Here is a 27813-nt window from a genome sequence, read left to right on the forward strand (position 1 = left end):
ATGTGTTTTTATAGTAGAATGATTTATATTCACTTGGGTATATACCCAGTGATGAGATTGCTGGGCCAAATGGTATTTCTGGTTCTAGATCCTTGAGGAATTGCCATAGTGTCTTCCACAATGGTTGAACTAATTTACATTCCCACCAACAGTGTAAAAGCATTTCTGTCTCTCCACAGCCTCACCAGCATCTATTGTCTCCTGACTTTTTAATAATTGCCATTGTCACTGGTGTGAGATGGTATCTCATTGTGGTTTTGATTTGCATTTCTCTGATGATCAGTGATGTTGAGCTTTTTTTTAAATGTTTGTTTGTTGTGTAAATGTCTTCTTTTGAGAAGTATCTGTTCATGTTCTTTGCCCACTTTTGATGAGGTTTTCTTTTCCTTGTAAATATGTATGTGTAAGTTCCTTGTAAATTCTGGATATTAGCCAAATTACTTTCAAAGTTACTTCAATCCATACCCATTCTGTGTTTTACATTATAATTGTTTGTCTTCCTATCTAAAGTTAATCTTCCCCTACTCTGAATTTTATGCCTCACTACCTACATAATACCCTATGATCAAATTCAGTTAATTCTACATCTTAAGTGTTTCTTAAATCCATGCATTGCCTTTTTTATGATTAACTCTACCCTGATTAAAGTCATTACCATGTCTCCTCTCTATAGCTCCATCAGACTCATCTCTGATTCTCATATTTCATTCTTGTCTTGGCCCCCTTCAATTTATTTTCCACACAGCAGCAAAAGTAAATTTTCTAAAATTCAAAACTAATCATATTGCTTACCTGCCTAAAATCATAAAATGGCTCCTGCTTACCTTTGGGATAGAATTCCAACTCCTTAATATAGTGTTTAAGATTCGTCATAATATTTGACTACCTATCATCTTTACGTGATCATTCAATTCACTATGCCTTATAATCTACATCACAGCCAATGTTAACTCATTTTATTTTCTCAAATTCACCTCTCTCTCTCTCATTCCAAGTCCTCATACACGTTTTTCTCTCTGCCAGGAAAACTCTCCCTCTTGTCTCTTCATCTGACTCTCTACAAGTAATTCTTTCAGTTATTAACTTAATAACATTCTTTTTTTTTTTTTTTTTTTTTTGAGACGGAGTTTCGCTCTTGATACCCAGGCTGGAGCGCAATGGCGCGATCTCGGCTCACCGCAATCTCCGCCTCCTGGGTTCAGGCAATTCTCCTGCCTCAGCCTCCTGAGTAGCTGGGATTACAGGCACGCGCCACCGTGCCCAGCTAATTTTTTTGTATTAGTAGAGACGGGGTTTCACCATGTTGATCAGGATGGTCTCGATCTCTTGACCTCGTGATCCACCCGCCTCGGCCTCCCAAAGTGCTGGGATTACAGGCTTGAGCCACCGCGCCCGGCCTTAATAACATTCTTTAAGGTAAGAGTCTAATGACATGTTTATAGAAAATATTTACTGATTCTCTCAAGTCTGGCTTTAATGCTGCTCCTGTAAGCTTCAGAGTGCCTAACAAGTGCATTTATTACAGTTTATGACACGTGCATTTATCACATTCTGTTGTAATTGTTTATTTACATATCAGTTTATCCCACTAGCTCCTTAAAACCAGGAGCTTGCAAATCTTGTACACCATTCTAATGGTACTCCACTACAGCACTTCTTCTCTAAAACCTTTATATAACACTTCATTATAGCACTTCTTCTCTAGTATCTCTATATAGTATTCTGTTGGGAAAAGCGCAAAGGAGAAAGGACTTACAGAGTGCCTCATAAATTGGTTATGAGTAACACATAAACAAGGAACAACAAACTGCGGAAGGCCGCAGGAGGCCTCTGAGGAGGAAGGCCTCTCCATGCCTCATGTTCTGGTGCAGGGTAACCGAGGCTCTGTTACCATAAACATTGTGCTCAAGGACGTAAAACCCCTTTGTAGCACTCTGACCTAGCCAGACTTATAGGCTCCTTGTGAGGCCCATATTCCATCAGCTGCACATACATAACAGGCTAAAGATAACCACATATTCTTGTTTCGTGAAACTCCTGAACCACCACTGTTATCAGTCCTCAGAATAACACACCAGTTCCAGCTCACTGATTCACTCCACCATCACTACACCCCTACCCTATAGATCAAAGTGTTTGTAATCAATAAATAGTGTGGATGATCAGAGCTCGGGACCTTCACTGCCTCCAGTAATAAGTGATGGCCTTCTGGTCCCACTCTTCTTTTCTCATTCCTTTTTCACCATCGAACTCAGGGTACCCATGGGTAATGCAGGGCTGGCTCCCTACATTCTGGTGCCCAATGTGGGGCTCATGGATCCCTACCTTCTGGCACCCAATGTGTGGGGCTCATGAATTCCCTACAGTATTCTAATATAGCACTTCTTCTCTAGCATCTCTATATAATACTCCATTATAGCACTTCTTCTCTGGCATCTCTATATAGTACTATACTGTAGCACTTCTTGTTTAGTATCTCTATATAATACTCCACTATAGCACTTCTTCTCTAGTATCGCTATGTAGTACTCCACTATAGCAATTCTTCCCTAGTATCTCTATAGTACTCCACTATGGCATGTTTTCTCTAGTATCTCTATCTAATACTCCACTATGGCACTTCTTCTCTAATATCTCTAAATAGTACTCCACTGTAGCACTTCTTCTCTAGTATCTCTATATAACACTCCACTATAGCACTTCTTCTCTAGTATTGCTATACAATACTCCATATAGCACTTCTTCTCTAGTATCTCTATAATACTTCACTATAGCACTTCTTCAATATCTCTATATAATACTCCACTATAGCACTTCTTCTCTAGTATTTCTATATAGTACTCCACTATAGCACTTCTTCTTTAGTATCTTCTTTTGTTTTTTGAGACTGAGTCTTGCTCTGCCAGCAGGCTCCAGGCTGGAGTGCAGTGGTGTGATCTTGGCTCACTGCAACCTCGGCTCACTGCAACCTCCGCCTCCCAGGTTCAAGCAATTCTCCTGCCTCAGCCTCCTGAGTAGCTGGGACTACAGGTGTGCAACATCAGGCCCAGCTAATTTTTGTATTTTTTAGTAGAGACAGGGTTTCACCATGTTGGCCAGGATGGTCTTGATCTCTTGACCTCGTGATCCACCCGCCTCAGCCTCCCAAAGTGCTGGGATTACAGGCGTGAGCCACCATGCCTGGCCCTTCTTTAGTATCTCTATATAATACTCCACTATAGCACTTCTTCTCTAGTATCTTTATATAGTATTCCAAATAGTGCTTCTTCTCTAGTATATTTTGCTCTCACCCATCAGCTACTATTATGCCAGAATACAATTCTGGATGAAAAAGTCTTCTTATTCTGGATGTCATAACTGGAAAAAAAAAAAAGTATTCTAATTTTCTCTTTCTGACTTCTTTTCAAATAAAGTTTACCTGGGCTTCCAGAGAAACATTTAGCCCAATTATGTTTGATATTGCCAAACTTGCACTACTGTAAGGCATGAAGAGCAGGGCATTTTGTGTCATTTTTAAAGGAATTATAGAAGATTTTTGAAAAAAAAAAACATTCAAAAGTGGGCAAAGGATATGAACAGACACTTTACAAAAGAAGACATACATGAGGCCAAGAAACATATGAAAAAATGCTCACCATCACTGGTCATTAGAGAAATGAAAATCAAAACTACAATGAGACACCATCTCGCGCCAGTTAGAACGGCGATCATTAAAAAATCTGGAGACAACAGATGCTGGAGAGGATGTGGAGAAACAGGAACACTTTTACACTGTTGGTGGGAGTGTAAATTAGTTCAACCATTGTGGAAGACAGTGTGGTGATTCCTCAAGGACCTAGATATAGAAATTCCATTTGACCCAGCAATCCCATTACTGGGTATATATCCAAAGGATTATAAATTGTTCTACTATAAGGACACATGCACACGAATGTTCATTGCAGCACAGTTTACAATAGCAAAGACCTGGAACCAACCCTAAAGCCCATTGATGATAGACTGGACAGGGAAAATGTGGCACATATACACCATGGAATATTATGCAGCTATCAAAAACGATGAGTTTGTGTCCTTTGTAGGGACATGGACAAAACCATCATTCTCAGCAAACTGACACAAGAACACAAAATCAAACACTGCATGTTCTCACTCATAGGTGGGTGTTGAACAATGAGAACACATGGACACAGGGAGTGGAGCACTACACACTGGAGTCTGTTGGGGGGAAATAGGGGAGGGACAGCGGGGGGTGGGGAGTTGGGGAGAGATAGCACAGGGTGAAATACCAGATATAGGCGAAGGGGAGGAAGGCAGCAAATCACACTGCCACGTGTGTACCTATGCAACAAGTTTGCATGTTCTTCACATGTACCCCAAAACCTAAAATGCAATAAAAAAATAAATAAATAAATAAAAATAAAAATGAAAAACTTCAGATTCATAAAAGATTAACATAAAATTTTTTGTAACAGGCAAAAAATACTCAGTTCTAAATTATTACACTTAGTTTGCATTTCACAAACCATTGAAATTGGTTATTTGAACAAATCATGACAGAATAAATATATACATGAAAGGATGTATAGACAGGTTCATTGTTTTCTTTTTATATCTCTGAACTGAGTATCCAAAAGTTATTAAGAGGCCACATACTATTCACTTATTATGTACTACCCTAATCCTATGCCTTCAGTGTTATAATTATCAGGGTCTATATTTGGAATATTTTAAAGTAAGACTTACCATTGCTGGTTCTCTCCTTCAAGCTAATATTTGCCAGCATTTAATAAATGCTTACTACTTGACAGGCACAATGCTAAGTGCCATATATATGTGTATATATATACATGTATGTGTGTGTGTCTAGCATGTATATATGTGTGTGTGTATATATATGTGTGTATGTGTGTATACATACACACACACACACACACACACATATGTGTGTGCTAGACATCCTGAGTTGAGGAGGGAGTTGAGCCCCCAAAGCCTCAGACAGCCCTACCCTATAGCTTTTCTGGTCTCATGCTTCAGTGCTCTTGTATTGGAGTCTCATGACTGTAGCTTTCCCAGGCTAGAGTTGCATGCTGGGACCCCTACAGTTCTGTGGTCTTGGGAGTGGCCCCACTTCCATGGCCTCACTAGGACTTGGCCTAGTAGGGACTCTCTGCAGCAGCTCTGCCCCTGAAGGAGTTTTCTAGCTAGGCCCTTAGGCTCTCTGTGACATCCTTTGAAATCTACATGGAAGAAGCCATGCCCCCATAACTCTTGCATTCTACCGAATTAGCAACACATGGATGCTATCAAATTTCTCGCTTGTATGTTCTGAAGTGGCAGAGCTGCACCTAGGGCCACTTAATCTATGGCTGAGGCAGGTGAAGAATGCTGTGCCAAAATGCAGGGAGCAGAGACCTGAGGTGGCCTAGAGAAGCTAGTCCCCTAAAACAATTCTGCCCGTCTAGAGCTTGGGCCTGTGATAGAAGAGGAAACCTTGAAGATATCTGAAATGTCTTCAGTGTCTTTTTACCATTATCTTGATAATCCCTTAGCAAATAGTTGCTGGGCCACACCCTTGATTTTCTCTCCTGAAAATGCTTTCACTCTCTAACACATGTCCATACTGAGTTTTCCAAATCTTTCCGCTCTACTTTCTTTTAGATTATAAATTCCATCTATAAGTCATTTCTTTCCTCTCGCATCTTACTGTAAGTGATGAAAAGCAGATACACAGCAGACTGAATGCTTTACTGCTTAGATATTTCTTCTGCTAGATATGCTAGCTCATTACTCTTAAATGCCTCCTTTCATAAAGCCTCCAGCCATGAACACAGTTCAGCCAAGTTCTTTGCAACTGTATAGCAAGATGGCCTTTACTCCACTTTCCAATAAGGGATTCCTTATTTCTCTCTGATATTTCATCAAATGTCCTTTACTGATCATATGTCTATCGACATTCTAATCATGACCACTTGAGTTATCTCTAAGAAATTCCAGACTTTCCTGACATTCCTTGTCTTCTTCTGAGTCCTCTCCAGAATTACCCCTAATGCTCCATTCATGGCAATCTAGGATTTTTATAATCTGCTCTTTCAAATTCTTCCAGCTTCTACTCATGACACAGTTGCAAAGCCACTTTCATATTTTCAGGTATTATTATAGCAATATCCCTACTCACAGTAGGGATACTCACAATATCCCTACTCACAATTTTCTGTCTTAGTCCATCTTCCGCTGCTGTAACAGAATAGCACAAACTGGGTAATGTATTAAAAAAAAATTTTTTTTTTCCCGGATTGGGAGAGAGGGAAGTCTGGGAGCATGGTGCCAGTATCCGGAAAGGGTCACCCCTGAAAGGCAGAAGGCATCATTGGTGAGTGAGGATGCAAGACAGAGAGAGACACTAAGGACTAGACTCACTGTATAACAATTCACTGTCATTATAACTAATCCACTCCCATGCTAATGACATTTATCCATTCTTGAGGGCTTCATTTTCATGACTCAATGCCCTCTATGTCTCAATACTATTTCAATAGGGATTAAGTTTTCAACACAGAAACTTCTGGGGGACACATTAAAACCATAGCAGATTTCAATGTATTTTTTAGGAGTGGGGCACAATTCAACCCACAGTACTAGTCACACTTCAGTATCTTCACTCTCAATTTTTCTTCTGATTTTTGAAAGTTTTCCCCTCTCAGTGCCATTCCACTCTTGGCCCCACTGCTGGCTCCACTTTTACCTCTGCGCCACAATCCATGTGGTAGCTTCCACTGAGCCCACGTGGCTCTCACCTCTGAGCAGAAGATGGCCATGCTGCCCACGTGTGCTTATCTTGGCAAAATTCTGCCAGGGATGTTTTCACCAAGGGCTATGGATTTGGCTTAATAAAACTTGATTTGAAAACAAATTCTGAGAATGGATTGGAATTTACAAGCTCAGCCTCGGCCAACACTGGGACCACCAAAGTGAAGGACAGTCTGGAAACCAAGTACAGATGGGCGGATCATGGCCTGATGTTTACAGAGAAATGGAACAATGACAACACAATAGGCACTGAGATTACCATGAAAGAGTAATGCACATGGACTGAAGCTGACCTTTGATTCATCCTTCTCACTGGGGAAGAAAAACCAAAGCTGACCTTTGATTCATCCTAACCTGGAGAAAAAAATGCTAAAATCAAGACAGAGTGCTTGTGGTGCAAATAACTTGAGCCGTGGCATGGATTTTGAAATTGCTGAGCCTTCAATCAGAGGCTCTCTGGTGCTGTGTACAAGGGTTGGCTGGCTGGCTACCAGATGAATTTCTAGACTGCAAAGTCCCAAGGGACCCAGAGCAACTTTGCGGTTGAGTAGAAGACTGATGAATTCCAGCTTCACACTAATGTGAATGACGGGATAGTGTTTGGTGGCTCTATTTACCAGAAAATGAACAGGAAGATGAGAGCACTGTGAATCTCGCCTGGTCAGCAGAAAAATGTAACACTTGCTTTGAAATAGCAGCCAAGTATCAGATCAACCCTGATGCTTGCTTCTTGGATAAAGTGAACAACTTCAACCTTCTAGGTTTATGGTATATACGGACCCTAAAGCCAAGTATCAGATTGATACTGTCAGCTTTCCTGGATGGTAAGAACATTCATGCTCACAAGTTTGGTCTAAGACTGGAATTTCAAGTGTAAATGAATATTGTACAGTTGTTTAATTTTAAACTGTTTTGCAGCATACGTATCATCATAATTTAGTGTATCTTTTAACATTGTATTTCTGGGATGCAGGTATTGCTAAATATCATGTTAGGTCTCTGGGTTAAGAATGATTCAGCTTTAAGGTGTCGCCCTTTCAAAGGTACAGAAGAAACTCAATTCCAGAAGAAGGTCTTTTCAGCTATAGAGTTGGAGGAAACTTAGCTTTTCTGGAAATGTCAGATTTCTTTTTTATCTAGAAATGCTTGCAAATGGAAGCTGACAATATGGAGGCACTTTATAAATTTATAGTGAGTAAATGAATGAAATTGTGATCTCCTAAGACCCAAACCTTAGTTTCTTAACTGTAATAGATGAGAGGGAGGCTCGTTGGTTGATGGTGTGTACAAACTCACCTGAAAGGGACTTTTTTAGACAGATGTTCATGGCCTGTTTCCATCACAACTCATCATCACCTCTCTTACACCAAAAGGTCTGCAGTATGTAGTAACTGTTTCTTTTGGCCATTTGGGGATAAAGAGGATGAATGTGATGAAACCAATAATTCAGGACTTAATTCCTTCTCATGTTGTGGTTTTTTGCCCTTGTACCAGAATATGAAATAGCTTCCAGGAGCTCGAGCTATAAGCTTGGAAGAGTCTGTGTGATTTTAATCACATGGTAACAATACTCAGAATCTAAATTGAACTTCTGTTTGTTGTATTGTCATCACTCAATTCATTTTTTTAGCAGTTTAATGGGTACATTTTAAAGTCTTCCATTTTTTGTGTGGAATTAAATCCTCCCCTTCAAATGCAATTAACATCACTAAAAATAAAACTTGAATACAATATTGAAACCTCAAAAAAAAAAAAAAAAGAGAAAGTTTTTCCCTCACTGTCATTCTTCTTATTCCTGCTCCTACTTCCCAGCTTTATGCTATGTCCTATTTACACAGAGTAACACACTCTATAATCAAACTCTTTTCTGGGAAATCTAATTAAAAATGTATGCAGAAGAATTATTTTTACCCAAAACTACAATTAAGACAAAGTTTTTGTACTTTATTCAGTGCTTTAGTTAAATACAAGGGAGTAGTTAATCAAAATTAACCAAAGGTAAAGTTATCTGACCTGGTATTTCATATTAATATTCTATAGGAATGGCCCCTTCATACGTCAAATATAAATAAAGAACTATATATTTATGTTTCACCACAATGAAAAGTTGTTACAATAATGAGAATTCAAAAAGCCACATAGGCTGGTTTGAGAGCTCTCATATAGTGCAATTCTGATTCCTTTATACACAATCAACATGAAAGATGAGCTGATATAGGTTTTTACTAGGCAACTAGATATAATAATGTAGATCTCTTAGAAAATGATCACCTGTTTTTAAAGGCTGGGGAATATCCTTCACTCCCTGATATTACAGGGAGAAAGCACAGTTTCTTAATCTATTTTCAAGGTTTTAATTCATTTTTATGAACCAAATAATAATCCAGTCCCTCTAACAATATTGGGTTGGTAATATCTCAAGCCAAAATAAAGTAGTCTTACAAAGAATATCAGAAAAATGACAAATATGCATAAGCAGTTTAAGTTGCTAAACTATTACTATAATTCCATCTTGAAATGAATCAAGCTAACTTCTGGCCATATTGGAGTAACAGCTAATGGATTTATCTTCTCTCTATAAAATGGTTAACTGGAAAAACTACATAAATAAAAATTTTAATACACTAGATAACAGGCAGCATTGGATTGTAATCTCTAAGGAAAAAGAAACAAATAAAGTAAGCCCTAAGATTGACCTAGCTTCTTGCCTAGAGGTGCTTTGCTGGCAGTAACACTGAGAATCTAACATTTGGGACTGCCAAACACAGCTTGGCCATCCTGCTGAGTTTCTGATAGAGGTCAGAATTCAAGGAGCTCAGGTTTAATACAATTTATGGGAAGACTATCAGAGAGAAGTGAGCCACACAGAGATTTAGCTCCAGAGATCTCCACAAGTATTCCTTCAAGTTTTTTGTCTAAGCAGTGATCTGAGAATACTTTAAAAGAAACATCTTGGGAAAAGGCAGAGCAAGATGGTGGAATAGAAGGCTCCACTGAATGTCCCCTTGCAAGGACACCAATTTAGCAATTATCTATACACAAACACACAAAACACTTTCCTAAGAACCAAAAATTCAGGTAAGCACTCATAGTACCTGGTTTTAACTTTATATCACTGGAAAAGGCATTGAAGAAATAGACAAAACAGTCCTGAATCACCAATATCACCTCTCCCCCACCCCTGCCAGTACCAGAAACCTGGTATGGAGAGCATCTTTGGGTTTTGGAAAAAGGAGAACACAGCAACTTTGAGGCACTGAACCAGTGCTGTCCTGTTACAGCAAAAGGAAATGCAAGACCAAACTCCACTGACATCTGTCCACAGAGGGAAGATTTAAACCAGCCCTAGCCAAAGGGGAATCACAGATCCCAGCAGTCAGAACTTGAGTTCATGAAAACCTTGCCACTGAGGGCTACAGTGCTCTGTGTCTCTAAGTAAACTTGAAAGGCAGTCTATGCCATAAGGACTGCAGCTCCTAGGTGAAGGAACTAGACCTAAAGACAGTGGACTTGGTGGGCCAGGGAACATGACCTACTTATACACCAGCTCGGGTGGACAAGGGAGTGGTGGCATCATCCCTCCCCTAACCCCAGGATACACAGCTCACGGCTCCAAAAGAGACACCTTCCTTCCATTTGAGGAGAAGAAAAGGAAGAGTGGGGATGACTGTGTCTTGCATCTTGGACACCAGTTCACCCACAGTAGGATAGGGCACCATTCAGTGTCATGAGGCCCCCATTCCAGGCCTTAGCTCCCAGATGACATTTCTAAACACACCATGGGCCAAAATGGAACCCACCGCCTTGAAGGAAAGAACCTACTCCTGGTGGCCTTCATCACCTGCTAGATGAAGAGCCCCAAGACCCTTGTATTACATCAAGTACCTTGGGTGAGCCTCTGAGGCTTGCTGGTTTCAGGTAAGACTAAGCACATAGACCAGCTGTGGCAAATATGGGACAAAACTCCTTCTGCTTCAGAAAAGTAGAGGAAAAAGTAAAACGGACTTTGTCTTGCATCTTGGGTACCAGCATGGCCACAGCAGGGTAGAGCACCAAGAGGGCTCCAGGGGTCCTCAGTTCTAGAACTTGACTCTTAGATGGCATTTCTCATTCTGCCCTGGGCCAGAGGAGGTTCCCTGAAGGGTGAGTCCTAGACCAGCCAGCATTCACCACAAGATGACTTAGGAGCCCATGGGACTTAAGAGAACATCAGTAGTCTGGCAGTACTCCTCATAGCCTGGGGTGGTGCTGGTGGCTATGACATGAGCCTTCTCTGCCTTTGTAAAGGGTAGGGAAAAGTGAGAAGGACTGCATCTTGTGATTTAAGTGCTAGCTCAGCTGCAATATAATAGAATACCAGGTAGGTTTCTAAGGTTTAAGGCTGCAGTTCCTGACTCCAGAAAATACTTCTGGACCCACCTGGAGCCTAGGGGGACCTCGCTGTCCTAAAAGAAAGGACACAGGCCTGGCTGGCCTTGCCACCTGCTGATTTTAGAGACCCTTGAGTAGCCAGGGAGTGGGTACAACAGGCCTTGGGCGAGACCCAGTGCTATGCTGACTTCAGGTCTCATCCAGAACAGTCATGGTGGTGGCCACAGGGGTGCTATGTCACTCCATCCCCAACTTTTGATGGCTCAGAACAAAAAGCAAGACTCCATTTGTTTGGGAGAAAGTAAGGTAAGAAAACAAGAATTTTGCCTGATAAAGAGAATTCTCCCAGAATTCTGCAAGAACCACTGTGTTACTGGGCTTGAGCCCTAAAGCAAATACACTTAGATCACAACACTCAAGTTCTTTCAAATATCTGAAAAGTCCTCCCAAGAAAGATGGGAAAAAACAAGCTCAGAAATGAAGAATACAATAAATATGTAACTCTTCAGTGCCCAAACACCAAGGAACATCTCCTAACATCACAACCATCCAAGAAAACATGACCTCACCAAATCAACAAAATAAGGCATGAGAAACAGAGATGTGTGACTTTTCAGACAGAATACTTATGTTAACGAAATTCAAGAAATCACAGAGAAGAAATTCAGAATTCTCTCAGATAAATTTAACAAAGAGATTGAAGTAAATAAAAAGAATCAAGAGGAAATTCTGGACTAGAAAATACAATTGGCATATGAAGAACACATCACAATCTTTTAATAGCAGAATTGATCAAGCAGAAGAAAGAATTCATGAACTTAAATACTGGCTCTTTGAAAATACAGTCAGAGGAGGCAAAAGAAAAAATAAACAATGAAGCATAACAACAGGATCTAGAAAATACTCTCAAAAGGGCAAATCTAAGAATTATTGGACTTAAAGAGCAGGCAGACAAAGAGATAGAGTGGAAAACTTATTCAAAGGAGGAATAACAGAGAACTTCCCAAACCAAGAGAAAGACTTCAATACTCAAATAAACAAGGTTATATAACACCAAGAAGATTTAACCCATAAAAGACTACCTCAAGGCACTTAATAATCAAACTCCCAAAGGTCAAGGATAAAGAAAGTATCCTGAAGGCAACAAGAGAAAATAAATAAATAACATACGCTGGAGCAACAGACTTTTCAGTGAAAACCTTACAAGTCAGGAGACAGTGGCATGACTTATTTAAACTGCTGAAGGAAAAAACAAAAAACTTTTACCCTAGAATAATATATCTAGCAAAAATATCCTTCAAACATAAAGAAGAAATAAAGACTTTCCCAGACAAACAAAAGTTAAAGCTTTCATCAATATCAGACCTATCCTACAAGATCCTAAAGCGAATTATTCAATCAGAAAGAAAAGGCAATTAATGAGCAACAAGAAATCACCTGAGGGTACAAAACTCCCTGGTAATAGTAAGCACATAGAAAAACACAGACTATTATAACACTGTAATGGTTGTGTGTAAACTACTCTTATCCTAAGTAGAAAGACTAAATGATGAATCCATCAAAAATAATAACAACAACTTTCAAGACATAGGCAGTACAATAATATATGAATAGAAACAACAAAAAGTTAAAAAGCAGTGACACTAAGTTAAGGCATACAATTTTAGTTTTCTTTTTGCTTGTTTTGTTATGAAAACAGTATTAAGTTATTATTAGGTTAGGATAATGAGTTATAAGATAGTATTTGCAGGCCTCATGATAACCTCAAACCAAAAATATACAATGGATACACAAAAAATAAAAAGCAAGAATCTAAATTATATCCCCAGAGAAAAATTACCTTCAAGGAAGGAAGGATAGAAGGAAGGGAGGGAGGGAGGGAAGGAAGGAAGGAAGGATGGAAGGAAGGAAGGAAGGAAGGATCACAAAATAAGCAAAAAACAAATAACAAAATGGTAAGAATAAGACCTTACTTATAAATTATAACATCAAATGTAAATGAACTAAACTCTCCAACTGAAAGTCATAGAGTGGCTGAATGGATGACAAAACAAGATTCACTGATCTGTTGCCTACAAGAAGCACACTTCACCTAACATGTAGATTCAATATAAAAACATGGAAAAGGATATTCTATGCTAATGGAAATCAAAAAAGTGCAGGAGTCACAATACTTGTATCACACAAAATAGATTTCAAGGCAAAAACTATAAAAAGAGATAAACAAGGCTACAATATATTGATGAATGGATAAGTTCAGCAGGAGGATATAACATTTTAAATATATATGCACTTGACAGTGAAGCACCCAGAAATATAAGGCAAATATCATTAGAGCTAAAGAGAGAGATAAGTCCCAATATAATAAGAGCTGAATATTTCAACATCTCACTTTCAGCTTTGGACAGATCTTTCAGACAGAAAATCAACAAAGAAACATCAAGCTTAATCTGTGCTATAGACCAAATAGATTTAATAGATATTTGGAGACATTTTAACTAACGGCTGCAGAATACGCATTCTTTTCCTCAGCACATGAATCATTCTCAAGAATAGACCATGGTTAGGTCACAAAACAAGTCTGAAGACATTCAAAAATATTAAAATAACATCTAGTATTTTCTCTGACTACAATGGAATAAAACTAAAAATTAACAGCAGGAGGAATTTTGGAAACTATACCAATACATAGAAATTAAACAATATGTTCCTGAATGACCAGTGGATCAATGAAGAAATTAAAAAGAAAATTGAGAATTTTCTTGCAAAAAAAAAATGATAATGGAAACAAAACATACCAAAACCTATGGAATACAGCAAAAGCAATAGTAAAAGGGCAGTTCATAGCTGTAAGTGCCTACATCAAAATTAACAAGAAAAATCATCAAGTAAACAATATAATGATGCAATTTTAAGAAAAAAAGCAAGAGCAAACCAAACTCAAAACTAGTAGAAGGAACAATAAAAGTCAGAGCAGAAATAAATAGAGTTGAAATAAAAAAAATTCAAAAGATCAACAAAGCAAAACAAAGTTGAACAAAATTGACAAATCTTTAGCCAGACTAAGAAAAAGAGAGAGGATACAAATAAAATCAGAAATGAGAAAGGAAACATTACAAATGATACTGCAGAAATGCAAAGGACCATTAATGGCTACTAGGAATAACTATATGCCAATAAATTGGAAAATCTAGAGGAAATGCACAAATTCCTAGATGCATACAATATGCAAAGATTGAACCATGAAGAAATAAAAAATATGAACAGACCAATAACAAGTAACTAGATGGAAGCCATAATAAAAAGTCTCCCACTAGTGAAAAGCCCAGGACATGATGGCTCCACTACTACATTTTACCAAACAAGGAAGAATAAATACCAATTCTACTCAAACTATTCCAAAGTAGAAGACTACAGAATACTTCTAAACTCATTCTACAAGTCCAGTGTAATACTGATACCAAGCAAGACAAGAAACATCAAAAAAAGAAAACTACAGGCCAATATTTCTGATAAATATTAATGCAAGAATCCTTAACAAAATACTAACAAACTGGATTCAACAATACATTAGAAAGATCATTTACCATGACCAAGTGGGATTTGTCCCTGAGATGTCAGGATGGTTCAACATATGCAAACCAATCAATGTAATTCATTATTATCAACAGCATAAAGTATGAAAACCATGTGATCATTTCAATTGATGCTAAAAAGGCATTTGATAAAATTCAACATTCCCTCTTGCTTTAAAAAGCTGGGGATAGAAGGAACATAGCTCAACATAATAAAAGCCATATATCACAGACCCACAGCTGGTATCATACTGAATGGGGAAAAATGGAAAGACTTTTCTCTAGAATATGAACATGATAATGATGCCTATGTTTATCACTGTTATGCAACATAATACTGGAAGTCCTTGCTAAAGTAATCAGACAAGAGAAAGATATAAAGCACATTCAAATGAAAAAAGAAGACAAATTACCCTTGTTACAGATAATATAGTCTTATATTTGAAAAATCTAATGACTTCACAAAAAATGTTCAAACAGATATAAATTCAGTAAAGTTGCAGAATACAAAATTAACATGCAAAAATTAATATTATTTATATATGCCAAGAGTGAACATTCTGAAAAATAAATAAAAATATAAACCCATTTACAATAGCCAAGCATGAAATTAAACACAAGAACTTAATTAAACAAATGAAGCATTGCTATAATGAAAACTATAAAACACTGATGAAATAAAGAGAACACCAAAAAAGTGGAAAAATATTTTATGTTCATGGATTGGAAGAATCAATATTGTTAAAATGTCCATACTGTGCAAAGCAATCTATAGATTCAATGCAATCCCTATTAAAACACCAATGGCATTCTTCACAGAAATAGAAAAACAATCCAAAAATTTATATGGAACCATAAAATACCCAGAATAGCCAAAGCTATCCTAAGGAAAAAGAACAAAACTGAGGAAGCACAAATTATACTACAGAGCTGACTTCAAATTATTCTACAGAGCTATAATAACCAAAACAGCATGGTCGTGGCATGAAAACAGACACATAGAACAACAGAACAGAATAGAGAAACCAGAAACAAATCCACCCTCCTACAGAGAATTCATTTTTGGCAAAGGTAGCTGGAACATACACTGGGGAAAAGACAGTCTCTTCAATAAATGGTGCTGGCAAAAATGGGATATCCATATACAGAAGAATATAATGAGATCCCTACCTCTCATCATATACAAATATCAAATCAAAATGGATTAAAGATTTAAATCTAATACCTGAAACTATGAAACTACTATAAGAAAATATTGGGGAAATGTCTCCAGGTTATTTGTTTGGGCAAAAATTTCTTGAGAAATACCACAGAAGCACAGGCAACTAAAGCAAAAATGGATAAATGCGATCACATCAAGTTTAAAAGCTTCTGCACTGCAAAGGATATAATCAACAGAGTGAAGAGACAATCCACAGAATGAAAGAGCATATCTGCAATACCCACCTGTATTGGCCTGTTTTCATGCTGCTGATAAAGACATATCCGAGACTGGGTAATTTATAAAGAAAAAGAGGTTTAATGGACTCACAGTTCCACGGGGCTAGGGAGACCTCACAATGCTGGCAGAAGGTAAAAAGTGTCTTACACGGTAGCAGACAAGAGAGAATAAGAACTAAGAGAAAGAGGTTTTCCCTTATAAAACCATCAGATCTTGTGAGACTTATTCACTACCATGAGAACAGTATAGGGAAACTGCCTCCATGGTTCACTTATCTCCCACCAGTTCTCTCCCACAACACTTGTGAATTATGATAGCTAAAATTCAAGATAAGGTGTGGTCAGGGGGACACAGCCAAATCATATCACCATTTGACAAGGGATTAATAACCAGAACATATAAGGAGCTCAAACAACACTATAGGAAAAAAAAAATCAATAATTTGATCAAAACTGGGCAAAAGATTTGAATAGACATTTTTCAAAGAAGACAAACAAATGGAAAACAGGCATATAAAAATGTGCTCAGCATCATTAATCATCAGAGAAATGCAAATCAAAACTACAATTAGATATCATCTCACCCCAGTTAAAATAACTTATGTTAAAAAGACAGGAGTAACAAATGCTGGTGAGGCTGTAAAGAAAAGGGAACCCTCATACGTTGTTGGTGGGAATGTAAATGAGTACAACCCCTAGGAGAACACTTTAAATGTTCCTCAAAAAGCTAAAAATAGAGCTACCATATAATCCAGCAATCCCACTGCTGGGTATATATACAAAAGAAGGAAATCAGTGTATCAAAAATATATCTGCACTCACATGTTTGTAGCACTACTGTTTATAATAGCTAAGATTTGGAAACAACCTAAGTATCCATCAACAGATAAATGGAAAGAGAAAATGTGGTACATATAAACAATGGAGCACATTCAGCCATAAAAAAAGAGATCATATCAATTCCAACATCATATCAATTCCATCAATTCCATGGATGGAAATGGAGACTATTATGTTAAGAGAAATAAGCCTAGCACAAAAAGACAAACATTGCATATTCTCATATATTTGTGGTATCTAAAAATCAAAACAATTAAATTCATAGACACAGAGGACAGAAGGATGGTTACCAGAGGCTGGGAAGGGTGTGGGATCTAAAAATCAAAACTATTAAACTCATAGACGTAAAGGATGGAAGAATGCTTACCAGAGGCTGAGAAGGGTAGTGAAGGGGAGGTGGGGATGGTTAATGGGTTAAAAAAAAAAATGAAAAAGGAATAAGACCTTCTATTTGATAGCACAACAGAATGACCACAGTCAATAATAACTTGATTGTACATTTTAAAACAACTAGAAGCGTGTAATTGGATTGTTTGTAATATAAAGGACAAATGATTGAGGAGATAAATATCCCATTCTTCATGATGTGATTATTATGCATTGCATGCCTATTTCAAAACATCTCATGTACGCTCATAAATATATACATCTACCATATACCCACAATAATTAAAAAGAAACTTTCTGAAGTCAGGGAAGAGCCAATAAGAAAACAATAAACAATAAATACAAGAATAGGAATAGTTCCAGTGAGGTAAACAGGCAAAACCTCCTAATACATGGGTCACCAGTACACTCATCACTATCTCTTTAGAAGTAGGAATCATATCAGTGACAAATGAGGGTCCAGGCCCATTCATATAAAGCTTAAAACTCTCAGCAAACTAGGATTGAAGGTGAACTTTATCAACCTGTTACAGGGAATCTATGAAAAACCTACATTTATCATAATACTTTATGGTGAAAGGCTAAATGCTGTCCTGTTAACATCAGAAATAAAGTAAGGATAGTCTCTGCCACCATTCTATTAATGTTGTACTAGCCAGTGCTATAACAAAAAAAAAGATAAAAAGAAATAATATGCATAAGGATTAGAAAAAAATTGTCTTTATTCATAGATGACATAATTATATATGTAAAATATTATTTAAAATCTACCAAAAACGATATTAGAACTAATTCTATGAAAGTGATGTTTGCAAGATACAGTAAAAAATCTACTGTAGACTTCTGCCAAGATGGCTAAATAGGAACAACTCTGGAGAGCAGCTCCTAGCGAGAGAGACTCAGAAGGTGAGCAATCTCTACATTCCCAAACAAGGTACCAGGTTCATTCAATCAGTCTGGTTGGACAGTGAGAATAGCCCAAAGAGGGTGAACTGAAGCAGGGCGAGAGTAGCCCAAAGAGAGCTAAGTGAAGCAGGGCGGGGCACTGCCCCACCTGGGAAGCGCAACTGGCCTGGAGAATTGGGAACCTTACCCACTCGGCACTCCGGTCCAGATATTGTGCTTCCCCCATGGCCTCTGCAACCCACAGTACAGGAGAATGCCGCCAGGCTTAAAAGCGCAAGTTATCAACACAGATTCGAGAGACAGTTCTGGCCTGCCTGGCGAAGCCAGTTGTCGGTACAGACCTGGGCAGAAGTTTTGACTAATGCCGAGAACACTTGCAGGATGGGACTACTCGATCCCAAGAAAGAGGGAGAGTTGAAAGCAGGAAAACAGGTGATATGGCTTGGCAGGTCCCACCCCCACAAAGTCCAGTAAACTGAAACCCTCTTGCTAGAGTTTTGCAGCCAGCACATCAGTTTGAATTCAACCCAGGACGATCGAGCTTAGCAGGAAGAAGGATGTCAGCCATTAGGAAGGCGGGTCTAACCTCAACCTGTGTAAACAAATCCCAGAGGAAGACTGCCCGGCAGCTGGACTGAGGCCAAGGCAGCCCAGCAGTGCCTCTACAGGCAGACAAGCGACAGATTGCCTCATCAAACAGCTTCCTGACAACTGCATAACCAAAAAAAGAAGCCTCATACAGCAGAAATAGCTTCAATTTCAACAGAAAACACCTCCACTCAGAGATCCCATCCCAAATCACCAACTTCAAAGACCAAAGGTAGATAAATTCATGAAGATGAGTAGAAACCAGCAAAAAAAAAAAAAAAAAAAAAAGGATGAAATCATCAAAGACCAGAATGCCTCTTCACCAAGGGACCACAACTCCTCACCAGCAAGGGAGCAAAACAGGATGGAGAATGAGTTTGATGAATTGACAGAAGCAGGATTCAGAAGGTGAGTAATAACAAACTTCTCTGAACTAAAGGAACATGTTCTAACCCAGTGCAAAGAAACTAAAAACCTTGAAAAAAAAGCTAGACGAAATGCTAACTAGAATAACCAGCTTAGAGAAGAACATAAAAGACTTGATGGAGCTGAAAAACACAGCATGAGAACTTCATGAAGTATATACAAGTTTCAATAGCCAAATCAATGAAGCAGAAGAAAGGATATCAGAGATTGAAGATCAACTCAATGAAATAAAACAAGAAGGCAAGAATAGAGAAAAGAGTGAAAAGAAATGAACAAAGCCTCCAAGTAATATGGGATTATGTGAAAAGACCTAACATACACTTGATCAGTGTACCTGAATGTGACAGGGAGAATGAATGCAAACTGGAAAACCCTCTTCAGGATATTATCCAGGAGAACTTCCCCAACCTAGAAAGGCAGGCCAGCATTCAAATCCAGGAAATACTGAGAACACCACAAAGATACTTCTCAAGAAGAGCAACCCCAAGGCACATATCATCAGATTCACCAGGGTTGAAATGAAGGACAAAATGCTAAGGGCAGCAGAGATAAAGGTCTGGTCACCCACAAAGGGAAGTCAATCAGACTCACGGTGGACCTCTCAGCAGAAACTCTACCAGCCAGAAGAGAGTGTGGGCAAATATTCAACATTCTTAAAGAAAAGAACTTTCGGCCGGGCGTGGTGGCTCAAGCCTGTAATCCCAGCACTTTGGGAGGCCGAGGCGGGTGGATCACGAGGTCAAGAGATCGAGACCATCCTGGTCAACATTGTGAAACCTCGTCTCTACTAATACAAAAAAATTAGCTGGGCATGGTGGTGCGTGCCTGTAATCCCAGCTACTCAGGAGGCTGAGGCAGGAGAATTGCCTGAACCCAGGAGGCGGAGGTTGCGGTGAGCCGAGATTGCGCCATTGCACTCCAGCCTGGGTAACGAGACTGAAACTCCGTCTCAAAAAAAAAAAAGAACTTTCAATCTAGAATTTCATATCCAGACAAACTAAGCTTCATAAGTGAAGGAGAAATAAAATCCTTGATGGACAAGCAATTGCTGAGAGATTTTGTCGCCACCAGACCTGCTTTACAAGAACTCCTGAAGGAAGCATTAAACATGGAAAGGAATAACCAGTACCAGCCACTACAAATACTTACCAAATGGTAAAGACCAGCAATGCAATGAAGAAACTGCATCAACAAATGGGCAAAACAACCAACCAGTAACAAGATGGCAGGATGAAATTCAAACATAGCACTAGCACTACTTACTTTGTCAGGAGCCTGGATTAAGAATCTAAAGAACTACAGGAAGAGAGATCATACTACTTGGAATTACTGTGCATGTGGCATTTCCCCAAAACTCCTCTTGGCAGGTATTCAGTAGACACCCTTCCTCCTTGCTGTGTTTCCCTCTTGTCTTTGCAAGACTGGAAATTTCTGAAAGCCAAGCTAGGAGGAATGTAAATGAGAAGGAAAACAGTAGAAGAGGCTAAGAAATTTTTTCTTTCAAAGTTAAAATGAAAAACTTTTAGGTACCAGAGTTCTGAGAAGTGAGAGCAAGAGATTAGGAAAAAGCAAAGAGCCCATCAAAGATTTCCTGAATATTTTACTCTCAAATCAATAAAAAGAGAAGGTATGTCTTTAGTTATTATAGTATCTAATGGTATGACCAAAGTGTCTTATTTCTCAAATCTTTCCAAATGTTTAGAAAATAGTTCAGACACAGAATAAAATAATGTAATACTTGGTCTGGAAACATTTGATTTGGAAAGAATCATTTGAAGTTACCTTATCTAAGCTCCTCTTTTTTTTTTTTTCAGATGGAGTCTGGCTCTGTCGTCCAAAATGGAGTGCAGTGGCACCATCTTGGCTCATTGCAACCTCTGCCTTCCTTGGTTCAAGTGATTCTCCTGCATCAGCCTCCCAGGTAGCTGAGATTGCAGGCCTATGCCACCATGCCTAGCTAATGTTTGGTATTTTTAGTAGAGCCGGGATTTCACCATGTTGGCCAGGCTTTTCTCGAACTCCTGACCTCAGACAATCTGCATACCTCGGCCTCCCAAAGTGTTGGGATTACAGGCGTGAGCCACCACGCCCAGCTAGCTTCTCATTTTTCAGGTGTGAAAATTGAGAATCCTTGAAATAAAGTAAATTGCCCAAGGTAACACTGGAAATTAGTAGCTGAGCCAAGGCTAGATGCTTCATCTTCTGATGCCTGGGCTCTACTCTGCTCTACTGTCATTGTAATCACAACAGTTAGTGTTTTGTAGCTGTGTGATGATAATAAAACAAATTTTTATAGTCAGATAAAATAAAAATTATTTTCAAGAAGAACATTAAAGAATTAAGAAGGCATTCATAGTTTTGGTTCTTTAAAGGCATTTTATTGAGCTAGGGATGCCTGTTGTCCTCGGAGGCTTAGGCAGGTGGATAACTTGAGCCCAGCAGTTTGAGGACATAGAGCACAATAATTATTCCTATAACTAGCCACTGTACTGCAGCCTGGGCAACATAGCAAGACCCTGTGTCTAAAAAAAAAGACCAAAAAACCAAAACTAAAAAAAAAAAAAAAGACATTTTAAATTCCAATAGAATCATACAATTAGTAATACATTTGGCCATTGAACAACATGAGAATTAGGGGCTCCACCTTCATGCAATGAAAATTTCTTGTACAACTTTTAACTACCCCCAAACCTAACTATTTTTTTTTTTTTTTGAGACGGAGTTTCGCTCTTGTTACCCAGGCTGGAGTGCAATGGCGCGATCTCGGCTCACCGCAACCTCCGTCTCCTGGGTTCAGGCAATTCTCCTGCCTCAGCCTCCTGAGTAGCTGGGATTATAGGCATGTGCCACCATGCCCAGCTAATTTTTTGTATTTTTAGTAGAGACTGGGTTTCACCACAAACTTAACTATTAATAGCCTACTGCTGATCAGAAGCCGAAGTCTTACTGATAACATACACAGTAGATTAACACATATTTTGTGTTATACATATTATATACTGTATTCTTAAAGTAATATAAAGAGAACATAAAATGTTATTAAGAAAATCATAAAGAAGAGAAAATGTATTTACTATTTATTAAATGGAAGTGAATCTTCATAAAGTTCTTCATCTTCATGATCTTCAGTTTGAGTGGGCCCAGGAGGAGGAGGAAGAGGAAGGGTTGGTCTTCTCGTCTCAGGGGTGGCAGAGGTGGAACAGATGAAGAAGGTAGAAGGGGGATGGAAAGGCAAGCACACTTGGTGTAACTTTATAGAAATACATGGTAATTTCTGTCTGACATTTCTCAAAAGGTTTCTTTGCAGTACCAGTTCTTCTTCCACCATTTGCTTTCGTTTTAGTGTCCATATTGTAGAAGAGTTCATGTCATAAAAGAAGTCAAAAGCAATCTCGAATAAGCAGAACCCTCCTACCAGATGGTCTAATGTCAATTTGTTTTTTGGCACCGCTTCTTCTATGTCTTCTTCATTGTCTGGCACTGGTTCAGAAGCACTCATCTCCATCAAGTCATCCTATTAGTTCCTCTAGCATGGTGTCTATTAGCTCTTGAATTTTTCTAAGATCCGTATCTTGAAACTCTTCCCCCACTACAATTTAGCCATATCCAAATCTCTTTTATGATTTCCTTGGTTTGATCTGTTGTATATCTTCTGAGTTCATGCACACATCTGGACACAGTTTTCTCCAGCAGGAATTTATTGTTTTGGGTTGATGGCCTTCACAGCTTTTTCTATAGCAATGGTGACATTTTCAATGGCTGTAATCCTTCTAGACTTTCAGTGACAATCCTTTCCATAGAGCGCTGTGTGTAATGAGTCTTAAGGGTCCTTATGAACTCCTGATCTAGATGCTGAGTTGAAGTTGTTGTGCTTGGGGATAAGCAGATCACTTGGACACCTTCAGCATTGAACTCATGGGGTTCTGGGTGGGCAGGGACATGCCCAGTGTAAAAAGATTTGTCTGATATTAAAAGGTAGTCCTTTACTGGCAAGGTACTTCCTGACTTCGGGGACAAAGCTTCAATGAAAACAACACAGAAAAGTAGCTGTCATTTTCCAGGTTTTCTTATACAACCAAAGACTAGCAGCTGATGTTTACCTCTTCCCTTCAAGGCTCAAGAATTAGTGGCTTTATAGATAAAGCAGTCCTGATCTTAAATTTGATTACATTTGTACAAAACAGTAGAGTTAGCCTATCCTTTCCTGCCTTAAATCCTGATGCTTGTGTCTCTTCCTTACTAATAAATGTTCTTTCTGCCTTGTGTTTTTTCCGGAATGGTACTTTTGTCAGCATTAGAAACCTGTTCAGGCAGACTCCTTTCTCCTCAATGATTTTCTTAATGGCATCTGGGGAATCATCTACTGCCTCTTGGTTGACAGAAGCCACTTCTCCTATGATCTTGACGTTTGTAAAAGCCACACATCTTTCTAAAATTATCAAACCATCTTTTGCTGGCATTAAATTCTCCAGCTTTAAATCCTGCACCTTCTCTTGGTTTTAAGTTCTGGTCGTAGAATGACTTTGATTTTCCTTGAATTCTATTAGAGTCTATAGATATGCTTTTCCTATAGTAATTCTGCACCCACATAAAAGCTACATTTTCAATATAAGATCTAAAGGTATTTTGCAAAATGTGCAAGGTTTTCTTACCTATTGGAATAGGTGCAAGAATAGTTTCACAAATTTCCTTTTATTTATTTATTTTACAATGGTCCTTATGCTTGATACATTTGTCTTGAAATGACTGGCAACTATAGCTGTAGACTTCAATCTATGACATATATGAAGCAATTCAGCTTTTCTTTTAATTTCAGACTTTTCTCTGCTTCTCAGCACTTTCAGCATCACAAGTGGCACTTCATATGAGTTCTAGGTTATTATTCGAGGTTTACATGTATGGCACTAAATATAATGGAAAATACATGAGAACCATGAAAGAGCACTTTCTACTCCAATATGCAATTTACTAGAAAGCTGAACTGTTCATCAGGAGATAATTAGCATCACATGAAATTTTGAGCAGTATTTGCAACACTTGAGCTCAAGACAATAGTAACAGGAGGTGACTACAAAATTATTACAGTATGTATCACAGTTAATTGTATGCAGTTATGATTTAATACTTCATCTTTACTTTTGTTCACATTTCACTAAACCGTACCATGTATAGTCTCTGTTTGTGTGCAAGTATTTTTATAACTCTTAACTTTTTATAATAGATTTGAGTATATTTTATAGTAGTAAATGATGTAGACTAGTATCTACATGTATTTTATGAATTACCTTTTTCTTAATTTTATGAATATTTCTAGGCTACTCAGTTTGTCTGAATATTTTTAAATTATCTTTCATATCTCCAAAAAACTTAAAATTTGCATATAAGTGGACTTCTACAGTTTAAACTCATGTTGTTCAAAGAATCAACTGCATATGTGCCACAATTCTGAATTAATGAAAGGGCCTTCTAACATTTTTGTCTTTGCTTTTCACAATGCAAATGCTGCCTAGTCCTTGTTTGTATTTCTGGAGATAGACAAGGAATCTGTTGGCTGAGGTTCCTCCTTTGTTTTGCCTCTAGCTTTTCTTTATTAACTTTCACTTACACTAATCAATGATCCTTCAGTTACAAACTCTCAGAAGTTTATCTTCTGCAAATGAGTTATTCAAGGAAGTAAGGATTTTGCTGAAATGGTGTCACACACAATGCTTTGTGAGGACTTGGCTCCTACTGGCCTTTATTGAGGGCCTAGATACCAGGCACTGTGTTGGATGCTTTATATGCATTAGCACATTTTACTGTCTAAATATCTGAATGCATTCTGCACATATATTTTGCTGACCTGTAAAGCCATAACCATGAGTTTTGCCTATGAATAAACTTTCTTAGTTAGTCTCTTTGGATCTTTTCAATCCTGAGTTCCCAGATTAAGGGAATGTAGCTCTCTTAATTCGTAGTTTTGTTTGACAGGTAGTTTGGTTGAAAATTCATAAAATACAGGGAGCTATATTTAAACAAATGGTATATGTAGCCAAAGACCAATGTTTAAGACTCAGTCCTATGTCCTACTAACTATGAAGCCTTGGGAAAATCGCTTCACTTATTTAGGCCTTACTTTTCTCATCTATAAAACTTGCGTTTCTATCTCGTGGGCAGATTGTGAAGCAAATGTGATGATGGTAACAACCCACTATTCCAAAGCAAAGTATAAGATATTCTAATGAAGAGAAATAAAAGAACTTAATCATCATCAAGAGTTTATAAATATTTTGTGCATTTTTTATAACTGGTATCATGACTTGAACAATTTTTTAGGCCTTACAGTTGACATTAGACCTTATTAGTAAATTTCATTTCTTTATTATTAACAATCTTGAAAGTTTACTGTATTGTGTAAAAGATCTCAAAATCACCAAGAAAGCATGCGAACCTACAAAACACGTGATGGGGCAAAGCCACACTGAGAGCTGGGCAACCAGTCTTGACTTTTCCACAACCTTAAAATAATACTCTCGAGAACCAATAATCACATTCTTCTTGCTGATAGGAGAACATATCTAGTTGAGTACAAGCTCAGGCATGTTGAATTGGGTGTTTTGAGAACACAATACATCATTCTCATACTTAAATGTACATTCTAATTTTATGTATATAAAACATTTAACCATCATTTTACCACCAATGACCTGAAATGTAATAAAAGCCTCAAAGGTATCTGGTAAAATCTGTGAAAAGACATCAATAGGAAATCAATAAAGTTGAATTATGCTTTTCTGGTTACAAGGATTTCTTCACATAGACTTTTAGGACTGGGCATAGTTCTTACCTAAACTGGTTTACTTATCTGGAATATTCACTTCCACTCTGTATTAATTAGGGTAGCCTGTTTGTTGTCATGAATGGCCCCAAAATGTATAAAAGCTCAGACACAACAGAAATTTATTGTTGTTGTTTTAGAAAATTTTGTTTACATAAAAGTACTAGTGTGGTAAACACAGGGGTGGGGCTGTCTATTTCACAGAGCTATCCAGAGACCTAGGATGACAGAAGCTCTGTCATCTTTAACACATGACTTTTAAGGCCATGCTGGGGTCATCTGCATTCCAGCTGGCTGGAAAGAGGGAATCACATGAATGAGCACATACGTAAGGCTTTTATGGGTCAGGTCTTGGAGTTGAACATATCACTTCCACTCACTCACATTTCATTGACTAGAATTCAGTCCTATGGCCACATATAACTGCAAAGGAGGCTGGGAGATGCAGTCTAGCTGGGTGCCCAGGAACAAATGGACAACATAGATTTTAGTAGCAGCTAGCACTCTATGCCACAGTGACATCTCCTGAATATCTACATGGAGGATAGCCAGATTTTTTTATAAATAGACTGACACCATTTTATAGTCACTGGGTGACCTGTATCAATAAGCATTTGCTAAACATCCACTGAATACTTTTTTATTCAGGCAATAATTTTGTGCTTAGACATATACTCCAGAATCAGTGGAGAAGAATCAGGCCCAACAAATCAAATTTCCAACTTGGAGAACTCAGAGTAACAAAAGTTGATGTTTCTACCCCAATTTAATGTTTCCTGACCAAAAAATATTTCTCAAAACTCCAGACTTTAAAAAATAAAAAAAGAGATCCTCATAGAGTTCTTATTCTATCAGAAATTATATAATTCCTTATAATAAAATCTTTGTATTCTTTTTTTTCAACTTTTCTTTAAGATTCAGGGGGTGCATGTGCAGGTTTATTCCATGGGTCTATTGTGTGATGGTGAGGTTTTGGGTATGAATGCTCCTGTCACCCAGGTACTGAGCATAGCACCCAAAAGCTTGTTTTTCAATCCTTCCTTTCCTATACTAGTTTTTCAACCCTTTCCTTCCTCTAGTAGTCCCCAGTGTCTATTGTTGCCATCTTTATGGTCACGAATACACCATGTTTAGCTCTCACTTATAATAAGAACATGCAGTATTTGGTTTTCTGTTCCTCTGTTAATTCACTTCAGATAAATGGCCTCCAGCTGCATCCAAGTTGCTGCAAAGGACATTACTTCATTCTTTTTTATGGTTGTGAAGTATTGCATGGTGTATGTGTAGCACATTTTCTATATCCAATCCACTGTTATGGGCACCTAGGTTGATTCCATGTCTATGCTATTGTGAGTAGTGCTGCAGTGAACATGAGTGCATGTGTCTTTTTAATAAAGTAATTTAGTTTCTTTTGGATATATACCCAGTAATGGGATTGCCAGGTCAAATTGTAGTTCTGTTTTAAGTTCTTTGAGAAATCTCCTAACTGCTTTCCACAGTTGCTGAATGAATTTACACTCCCACCAACAGTGTATAATTGTTCCCTTTTCTCCACAGCTTCACCAACATCTGCTGTTTATTGTCTTTTCAGTAATAGCCATTCTGACTGGTGTGAGATGGTATTTCATTATAGTTTTGATATGCATTTCTCTGACT

General features: G+C 38.1%; 1 pseudogene; it reads left to right on the plus strand.

Annotated features, from left to right (window-relative positions):
- The first annotated feature begins 6807 nt into the window (after nt 1-6807).
- On the plus strand, nt 6808-7684 carry LOC105721945 (voltage-dependent anion-selective channel protein 1-like; annotated as a pseudogene).
- The last annotated feature ends 20129 nt before the right edge of the window (nt 7685-27813 follow it).

The sequence above is a fragment of the Aotus nancymaae genome, unplaced genomic scaffold, assembly GCF_030222135.1.
Source record: "Aotus nancymaae isolate 86718 unplaced genomic scaffold, 86718_ANA_hifiasm-v0.15.2.pri h1tg000032l_0, whole genome shotgun sequence".
NCBI classification, from domain to species: Eukaryota; Metazoa; Chordata; class Mammalia; order Primates; family Aotidae; genus Aotus; species Aotus nancymaae.